Here is a 10,279-nt window from a genome sequence, read left to right as displayed (position 1 = left end):
AAATTGTCTGTTACATTACTGATTCTGTATTATACGCCAGAGCTGCACTCACTATTCTGCTGGTGGAGTCACTGTGTACATACATTACATTACTGATCCTGAGTTCCATCCTGTATTATACCCCAGAGCTGCACTTACTATTCTGCTGGTGAGGTCACTGTGTACTTACATTACTGATCCTGTACTGATCCTGAGTTACATCCTGTATTATACTTCAGAGCTGCACTCACTATTCTGCTGGTGAGGTCACTGTGTACATACATTACATTACTGATCCTGAGTTCCATCCTGTATTATACCCCAGAGCTGCACTCACTATTCTGCTGGTGGGGGTCACTGTGTACATACATTACTGATCCTGAGTTACATCCTGTATTATACTTCAGAGCTGCACTCGCTATTCTGCTGGTGAGGTCACTCTGTACTTACATTACATTACTGATCCTGAGTTACATCCTGTATTATACATCTGCCGCTGGACATCTTCCTAGTATAGCTGAACCCTGGTCGGGCTTAAACCAACAGGCAACTTCGTAGCTGTGTAAACAGAAGGGGTCCGTGGAGCCTCAGTTACGAGTCTCAAAACACAGGAATAGCCAGATATCCCTCTCTCCAGAGAAGGAAGCCCATTGCCAAGGGGCGCCTCCTAGTGGTGAGAACACCAAACCACCCTGATACGTAGCCCCTCAGGTCCTCACTCTGTTGCAACCATTGGGTCCTAAATAGGGAAACACGAGGGTGGCCACTATAAATCAAAATCTAACTCTGTTGTGAGTGTAATGACATAAGACAAGGGTTACCAAGGCCAGGCATCCATCCACAGACAGCTGTTTCAGAGTATTTGCCCTTCATCAGTTTAGAGCAGGATTCTGGCTACTGGGGGCAATGAAGAATAGACCAACAAAACACAGCAATCACTGAACTCAGGGAGACCAGTAAAAAAAATCCAAATATACTCGATCAAGAGTCTCCACTGATTGCCCCCTACAAAATTTGAATATGCAAAGAAGGGGTCCGTGGAGCCTCAGTTCTTTCTCCAGAGAAGGAAGCCTGTCAAGGGGTGCCTCCCAGTGGGGAGAACACCAAACTACCCTGATACGTAGCCCCTTAAGTCCCCAGTCTGTTGCGAGCATTGGGACCTAAATAGGGAAACACCAGGAATCCTGCTCCACACTGACGAGGGGCAAATACTCTGAAACCGCTGTCTGTGGATGGATGCCTAGCCTTGGTAACCCTTGTCTTATGTCGTTACACTCGCAACAGAGTTAGACTTTGAGTTATAGGGGCCACCCTAGATAGATAGATAGATAGATAGATAGATAGGAGATAGATAGATAGATAGATAGATAGATAGATAGATAGATAGATAGAATTTGTGAGTAGACTTGGATATAATATCACACACATCTTTCCCACTTGATTCTTTGAGCAGCAGAACCTCCTCCTGTCACTAGATGGCGCTAAAATAAAGGCTTCTGCTTTCCCTCTTCCACCTTCATAGGAATGTACAGTGTATACTCCGCACTCCTCTGCTCCTGTGCTGCCACCATTCAGCCTTTCAGTCACTGTTTGCTTATAGGTAAATATAAGTTGCAACCTAATGGCCTCATCTGAGCCTGTACGGTCACCGGGCGGGCGGCCTAGTCATCCCTAATATCACTGGGGGACCCCACCATCATCATTGTCTCAGTACAGGTTGTCTATTCACCATGGTGGTCACATAAACAATAAACCAGATCATTATAATGTTTAGTAATAGGAATTAGCAAGTAACATTATAACCAAAAATTATTTGGAAGGGAAGAACTGACTCCAAACTCTAAGGAAGTCCCCACACTGGCTACCTCAGCGAGGGCTGTGCCACCTCCGCGCAGAGTGCTGGCTACCTCAGCGAGGGCTGTGTCACCTCCGCGCAGAGTGCTGGCTATCTCAGCGAGGGCTGTGTCACCTCCGCGCAGAGTGCTGGTTACCTCAGCGAGGGCTGTGTCACCTCCGCGCAGAGTGCTGGCCACCTCAGCGAGGGCTATGTCACCTCCTACAGAGTGCTGGCCTCCTCAGCGAGGGCTGTGTCACCTCTGCGCGGAGTGCTGGCTATCTCAGCGAGGGCTGTGTCACCTCCGCGCAGAGTGCTGGCCTCCTCAGCGAGGGCTGTGTCACCTCCGCGCAGAGTGCTGGCCACCTCAGCGAGGGCTATGTCACCTCCTACAGAGTGCTGGCCTCCTCAGCGAGGGCTGTGTCACCTCCCGCAGAGTGCTGGCCTCCTCAGCGAGGGCTGTGTCACCTCCCGCAGTGCCTCATGTCTTATAATGTTTATACTGAAGAGAGAGAGAATGCCAAGATGGCACCCCGAACCTGACCCAGATCCTCTAAGGCGGCTCAGCTGACAGGACGAGATAAGGGCATTAGCCGGCTGCCGGTATCATTGCCCCCAGGAGCTTGCACTCTAGCCAGATAACCAGATAGAGACTGACAGCTGGGATTAATAGCAGCCTATTAGGCGCCTTTGTTTAACAGCGATAAGTGTCAGCCCCGCGCCGGGGTCAGGAAAGGGTTATAAAATCGTCATCTCCAAATTAAATCCCACCCTTAACGCGGCCGCGCTTTATTGCTGCAAAATACTGTGGGAATGAATAATCTATATTTTCCCACATGTCAGCTGGGACTCACGGAGGAGCGGGGGATGGAGCGGCCAACAGACACGACTGGGAAACGTCAGCTTACAGTCAGCTAGGAAGCTCAGGGGGGAGAGGAAATTTTTGAATTTTTTGAGTTTTGAAAACAAATAAAAAATTTCTAAATATTTTTTTAATAAAAAATGTTTCCTATATAAAGGAATGAGATATTTCCACCTATAGCAAAGAAAAACTAACGTTATATGCAGAGATCTCGTCATAAGGATGCCAGGACTTAAAGAGACAAAAATTATATAGCAGCAGTATATAGCAGTAGCATATGAAATTCTATAAATACATCTGTCTTTTTTTATGTTTGTTTGTGACCTTTTGGAATCATTTGGCATCATATTTATATGGTGTATGGGATATATATATATATATATGTATATATATATAAATTTATAGAGTGTATATGGTGTATAGTCAGTTTCATATGGCGTATGGGATATATATATATATATATATATATATATATAAAATTTATAGAGTGTATATGGTTATAGTCAGTTATATGGTGTATATTTATTTATTTATACAGTGTATGGAATATATATATTCATTCATACAGTGTATAGTCAGTTATATGGCGTATGGGATATATATTTATTTATACAGTGTATATGGTGTATATTCAGTTATATGGTGTATGGGATATATATTCATTTATATGGTGTATATTTATTTATACAGTGTATGTGGTGTGTATATGGTTTATATCTATTTATACAGTGTATATGGTGTATGGGATATATATTTATTTATACAGTGTATATGGTGTATATTCAGTTATATGGGGTATATGGTGTATATTAATTTTTATGGTGTATATGCTATTTAGTCACGTATATGCATTGATATATATATATATATATATATGCATTGATTTATGTGGTGGAACATATTTATAAGGTATACATATATATATATATATATATATATATATATATATATATATATATACTCTGAAAGAAACTTAAAGTGTATTTTAGTGACATTTAAAAAAAAAAAATTTATGAAGTAAAAACTTTTTTCTTTGCCTGATTTCTTCATTCTAATGATATTATTTTCTGTTTTCTTCCTTCCTCGCCCTGGGTTCTTAGCTGAGGTACCACATGACCATTTGAATTTCTTTGTAGCTAATATCACCCCCTCCCTGTAAGATCGGCCACATGTCATCTCTACCTCTTAGCAGTGAGGCATTTATCTGTGCAGTGAGATGGCCGCCATTGTCTCTGCTGTCTTTCCCACAATATGGCATCACACCTCCGGCCCCTTTATAATTCGTCTATGACAGCAGGGACGTTCTCTTGTGTTGCCAGCGGCGCCTCGGCCTAGGTGTGACTACAACATCTGCATCCATTATCGCTAACCCACAGATTGTACTTATAATTGGGATCATTCTCACCGGGCGCCATAGAACTATCCCCCCCAATGTGATCCCATACGAGGAGAGCACCACTATCTCCAGGGTGAGCCAGGCCCAAAGCTGAGAGGGAATTCTCATATCCATATGATGTACAGTATAATACCATCAGTCATAGCAGTATGTAGTATAAGAGAATTTACAGTCCTAGCACTAGGCTCAGTGGTCGGCTGCCTTTGAACTCTGTGCCGCTCCTCCCAGGGTGCCTGGAAAAGTTGGATCCAGTCCTGAGCAACTGGGACGACCGGATCCAGCTGCTCCAGACACCTGGAGCGGAGCTGAACAGCGTTTAAAAGCAACAGGCTGACAAGCCGACCACGGTGTTGTCATGTTGTCTTTTTCCCATAGTGCATCCTGGCTCCATCTCTTCCCCAGGTAAGTTACACTCTATGTACTCTATGTAAGTTACTTGCTCTATGAACATTGTTGGACGGGGTCAGCTCGGAGGCTACACAGCGGGATCTGACCCCTTTCGATCACACCTAGCATGGTTTCCATGGTTACTCTTCTGTGGGATTGGACTGGACAGGCTAGAGTTAACTGCTTATGTACAGCAATCAGTCTTAAGGCCCTATTCGACCAACAGATCTGCCGACAGATTATCTGCCAAAGATTTGAAGCCAAACCCAGGAGTGGATTTGAAAAGAGGAGAAATCCAGTCTTTCCTTTATGACCTGTTCTCTGTATATAGTCTGTTTCTGGGTTTTGCTCCAAATCTTTGGCAGATAATCTGTCGTCAAGTCTGTTGGTGGAATAGGGCCTTTAGGCTCCGTTCACACTGAGTTAAACTAGCGGAATTCTCCACTGTGGAATCCCGCCAGGCTCCATGTCATACTGGCAGTCTATGGGAAGCTCGTGCCCCTCCTCTCTCACAGCGGAAGAATTGACATGTCCATTCTTCCGTGCGGAGAGAGGAGGCGCGCGAGCCTCCCATGGACGAGGAGGCTGGCAGGATTCCGCCAGTTTTACTCAGTGTGAACGGAGCCTTATGGCAGATACCAACCACTACACACCATGACCCGTCATCTTGAAATCATGTCGGCCCTTGTAACCAGGTCACACTGTGTTTATGTCGACTCACATGGGCCACCCTGTCACCAATTCACTAACACAAACATAAATCCTTCTGAATACGTCCTCAAGAACAGTACATAATAGTCAGAGGCCATAACTTTGGTTTATCCACCGCCCATGCCAGTCACCGCACTGCACTGAGCGGGTCCTGGTTGTCGACTACCCTCCTGCCATCTATGACATCCGATAAAACAGAGAAACAAGAATAAACACAATGCAAATGACAGAAGACACAAAGATTTTAGCACAAATTAATCAAAGGTTGTGGTGGGTGGTACAGTCACCAGAGCGCATGTAACCCCTCCCCGGTGCAGAAAATAAGGGGTTTTCCAGCATTGGAAAAACATGACTAGTTTCTTCCAGACACTCAGCTCAGATTTTAAAATGAATGGAGCCTAATTGCAATACCACACACAGCCTAAGAACAAGGGTGGCGCTGTTTTTTTTTTTTTTATCCAGGACCTCTTTAACCACTACACGGGTAGTCATAACATACATGTGATGGAGACGCAGCCTACCCCTTCAATCCAAGGCTATGGGCCATGTCAGCACTGAGACAGTGGAACGCTGGGGAGTGAGGTATGTAGTATATAACTTCTAAGATCCTGGGGCAACTGATTAAAGGGGAACTCTGGCAAAAATTCTTTCACATCAACCGGTTTCAGAAAGTTGTATAGATTTGTAATTTACTTCTATTTAAAAAATCTTCAGTCTTCCAGTACTTATCAGCTGTTGTAGGGCCTGCAGGAAGTGGTGTATTCTTTCCAGTGTGACACAGTGCTCTCTGCTGCCGCCTCTGTCCATGCCAGGAACTGTCCACAGCAGGAGAGGTTTTCTATGGGGGGGATTTGCTGCTGCTCTGGACAGATCCTGACATGGACAGAGGTGGCAGCAGACTGGAAAGAATACACGACTTCCTGCAGGACATACGGCAGCTGAAAAGTACTGGAAGACTGGAGATTTTTAAATAGAAGTAAGTTACAAATCTCTGACACTTTATGACACCAGTTCATTTGAAAGAAAACTTTTCACCAGAGTCCCCTTTTAAACTTCTCATAAAGCTCCTCTTTCACTAGGTCTCTTCTGGGTCTCAAACCCCGGGGCCTCCTATATGGGAAGCAGATACACAGACAGGTATTCTGGATTTGTTAAGGATTTAGATACATAGGGGGAGATTTATCAAACATGGTGTAAAGTGAAACTGGCTCAGTCGCCCCTGGCAACCAATCAGATTCCACCTTTCATCCCTCACAGACTCTTTGGAAAATGAAAGATGGAATCTGATTGGTTGCTAGGGGCAACTGAGCCAGTTTCACTTTACACCATGTTTGATAAGTCTCCCCTATAGCATTATTTTGCTCATGTACATAAAGGACGATAATCATGGGAATGAGCGTTCCTAGGCCTCTGCTGATCCTCGATAATCGGCTTATGTAAAAGCCCAGCGATCAGCTGGTGAATGGGCATAGACTCCTTCGATGGCTGATCACATCCGTAGTGCGGACAATAACATCATTGTCATCCATCCTGTGTAAACAGAGAATGTGCGGCCGACAACAACCACGTATACTATCCTCTTTGTTTGTGCAGTTCTGCCACACGACTGATCGAGCCTTGTGAAGGATCAGCACCAATCACCGATCATTATGAGGAGCCAGTCCAAGGCTGGGTTCACATTGCATTTTTTTCTTATCCGTTTTATGCAAAAAAAAAAGGATGAAAAGACGAATGTATTTGTGTGCATCCGTTTTGATCCATTTTTCCATCGACTTCCATCACAAAAAAAAGGATCACAATGCATTCGTTTTTTAGCATACACAGAAACGTGGAGGTAAAAATGCCTTTGGATCCGTTTACTGATGATTTTTTTTTATATAATGGAATTCAATGCGTCCGTTTTTTCATCCGTTTATATATATATATATATATATATATATATATATATATATGTAACAGTTAAAAAAAAACGGATTGCAAAAACGCCGTGTGAACCCAGTCTAAATGGACCTTTACTCTTGTAAATTGGGAAAAAACTGCATATTAGACCATCACGCAGATCTGGTGACACAACTCATCCACTGCAGAAAACCTCAGATTTTTGCTGTGGATACTCTTTTAAATACACATCAGCTTTAACATAAAACAAATCCTCAATATATACCCTTGGCCTGACAGTGAGCCACAGGCTGCATTGTCCTTTGTGGGAGGATCTCAATTTCGATGTTCCAATTGCTATAAAAAAGTATGTACAGGAGCAGGGACTCCTCTCAAAGACAGGAGTCCCTGCTCCTGTACAGAACACCCAGTGGCTGGGAGTTGTCCCAATACAGACAACAGCATCATCTCAAAACTTTGGACCACTTGGTGTCGGATTCTAATAAATCCAATTTTTTATGAAATTCAGACCAAATCTAATTCGTGCCAAACCTCTAATGTAAAAGACACCGTTTTTTCTTTCTCTGCATTTAATCCAAAATAAGGATATGTTCTCACACCGTCAAAATGACAGCCAGTTTTGTTGGACGTCCGCCATTTTAACGACAACAACGATAACAAGGGGCGTTATTCGCTCGATAACAACCATTGTTCTAAAATAACGGCTGTTTTTTTTTTTGTTATTACATGACAGCCGTCTAATAGTAACAGCCAGAAAAAGAGGATGTGTGGTCTGCGTAGCCTTAGAGGGTTAAAAACAAAAAAATAAAAAACTTCAGACTGCATAAACCAGTGACCTTCTTAAAGGGTTGAATTGCATACATTGGGCCACAAAGCTTCCTCTATCTTTCAATATGGCTGAACAGATATCTATATATGTCCATCAAGTTCTGGGGTGAAAATAGGGTGCAAGGGGTGTGGGGTGAATAAATTAAAATTAAAAAAAAATTATATTTGTAATATTTGAAGACATTACAAAAATTTGTAAATTGTGGTCACAAAAAAAGCTAAATTGAATTTCAAATTTGTAAAGTCCCAAACTTTTTGTCCTGAATTTTTTTTTTTTCTTACCCGCACGATGTGGAACACTGATCAATTTCAATTCATTCCAACTTTTTCACAGGCTGATTAACTGGAGGAGAAAATACACCAGTAAATTAATGTTTTTTACCCCCCCTTTTATCCAAATAATAGATCATTTTCTCCGTACCACGACTCGGGGATTAATAAGGTAATCCTATCAAAGTCCATCTGCTGGTATTGTTGATTTAAAGCAAAAATAAACAACACCTTTCCTGGTGCTCTATCCACTCCTGGACATCATTGTACGAGGTAGGAGGAACCGGCGAGGAGAATGACTGCTAGCAGCTTTCCTGCTGGGGCCGACAAGAAAGACATAAAAAGAATTTAAACAAACTTTTCCCAGTCAGTGGACAGAAAGGCCATTCACGTTGTCTTGTGTAAGTCCTCTGTCCCCTGCTTTCTTTATTGAGTCCCTTTTTTTATTCAGATGTGTGAGGGTTTCTAAAAAGGTGCTATTTCCCGGTACAATCCCAAAGGTCACGGGCCTGAGAATAAGGTCATTCGGCCTGAATGGTCATCCGTGCATTGTCCTGTGGCCTCAGAAGATGTCTTCTTTAACTAACGTGATAAAATAATATGGAACCGCCTCTTCTATAGTCCCTCAGAGACTGTATGAAGAGACTTAAAGACAGAGATTAACAAGCCTTTAAAACCTACATACATGGCCGGGACAATGGAAGGTAGTAAGTAATTGCAGTTTATTAGGGAACCTCCACCAGTTGTCTGGATTGTTTTACAGCCAATAAAAGAGGCCTGATGTCTACCAGTGGATTTCTGTTAGGGATTTTTACTTAAAATATGAACATATGTTTAACAAAAAATTTATAAAAAAATTTTTGAAACTTTTTCTAATTTTGAGATTAGCTTAACATGCGAAATGTAAGAATTTGTCGACCTATAACCGTATCAATAAGTGACAAATGCACCGACCTATAACGATGGTGTTATCTCTGAATAAGTCCTTGAACCTAGTGGAAGTCAAAGTTGTTTTTTTTTAGGTTTTAGTATAAAAAATTCAAAAATTTCAGTCATCTGGTTATTAACCCCGATATATAGTCCCAATCCATGGACGGATGTCAGGGTTGGTACAGATCTCCTCCATACAAATAATAACCACTCCATGACTGTAACATCTAAAAAACACAATTCCTGTTTTTATTATTATTATTATTATTATTATTATTATTATTTCTTCATTTTTTATCAATTTGTTTTGGCCATTATTTTATAAAAACAAAAGGGATAAAAGGCCCTTTGGTCCTGATTTCTTTGACCCCTGAGACAGTTTAGCAGGACAGAGGTGTTGTCTGGGTTAATGGGGTTCTACAAGTCAGACTTCTTGTTTCTTTACCAAAGAAACCCCCGAGTGTTTAAGGTTCTTGATAAAAATGTAAAAAATAACAAAAAATTATAAAATATTTAAGATTGACAGCCTGAGTGGTCACTTCCACAGTCAACAAATCACATACTATCACACTCACTGTGACTGTGGAGACATCATCCCCCCCCCCTTTCTAAAATTCTGTCATACAATAATGGTGCAGCTATTAACCCTCACCCAAAAAGACTTTCAACCCCCCCTTTCAATATTGTTCCGTTCCCTCCCGACCAAAACATTACTTAATCACATCTACAGGATATCGAATTAGTAACTGTCCAAATTTTCCATGAAAAACTGTACCTGTATTTGAAAATTTTGGAAAATTTCATAAAAAAATATTGTGGATAAAAAAAAAAAAAAATTATTTGAGACAAATTATGTGCATTGAGCTCTAAATTCTGTCAAAATTATTAATAAGACAATAAAAAATATTCCTTTCATTTTCCTTCCATTCCTGTTGTAAGAATTTTTAATAATTTCTTATTCACAGGAATATGTATTTTTATATTTTCAATGTTCTAATTAATTGAATCTAGAATGGAATTAAAAAACACACAAAACAAATTTAAAAAATTCAATTTTATTTCCAATTTTCCTGTCGTTATAGAATTCTGCAAAGTTCCAAGCAATGATTCCTCCAACAATAACGGGGCACATTCAACAATTGTGTGAAATAACACACTGCGAGGGAATAGTCTGCATTGTTTC

The sequence above is a fragment of the Dendropsophus ebraccatus genome, chromosome 13, assembly GCF_027789765.1.
Source record: "Dendropsophus ebraccatus isolate aDenEbr1 chromosome 13, aDenEbr1.pat, whole genome shotgun sequence".
Lineage (NCBI taxonomy): Eukaryota > Metazoa > Chordata > Amphibia > Anura > Hylidae > Dendropsophus > Dendropsophus ebraccatus.
This window is presented reverse-complemented; position numbering follows the sequence as displayed.